Here is a 749-nt window from a genome sequence, read left to right on the forward strand (position 1 = left end):
CCCCCCCCCCTCCCCATAATTTCACACTGGTGATGCCAGTGGTAAAAAGTAAGTAAACTGTTCATTAAACTTCCTGGCAGGTTAAAACTGTGTGCTGGACCGAGACTCGAACTCGGGACCTTTGCCTTTCGCGGGCGTGTGCTCTACCATGTTGGCTGCCCAATGACGACTCACGCCCCATCCTCACAGCTTTACTTCCGCCAGTCTCTCGTCTCCTACCTTCCAAACCTTACCGAAGCTCTCCTGCGAACCTTACTGGACTACCACTCCTGAAAGAATGTTGCGGAGACATATCTTAGCCACAACCTGGAGGATTATTCCAGAATGAGAAAGGCAAAGGTCCCGAGTTCGAGTCTCGGTCCAGCACACAGTTTTAATCTGCTAGGAAGTTTCATATCACCGCACACTCCGCTGCAGAGTGAAAATCTCATTCTGGAAACTCTTTATTATTTCAAAAGTAATCGCGATAACAGTAAATTTATCCCACTGTGAGACAACACATTCACTGCCTTTATGGAAAAATGTTTGCGATCGCCTAGGTACTCAGGTGTTCTCTTCGTTCGAAGCAAATCGATGGCCGCGAATTTCTTTCTTCAGGGAACCAAAAAATATAAATCGCCTGGGGAGAGATCGTGAATGAGGATGAGTAAGGGCTTCCCAGCGAAAGTTCTCTATCGTAGTTGAAACAGTCTTGGCAAACACGTGGACGGGCACTATCCTTCAACAGAATGTTGTCGTCCGTCAACATT

This window comes from Schistocerca piceifrons, chromosome 9, assembly GCF_021461385.2.
Source record: "Schistocerca piceifrons isolate TAMUIC-IGC-003096 chromosome 9, iqSchPice1.1, whole genome shotgun sequence".
Taxonomy (NCBI): Eukaryota; Metazoa; Arthropoda; class Insecta; order Orthoptera; family Acrididae; genus Schistocerca; species Schistocerca piceifrons.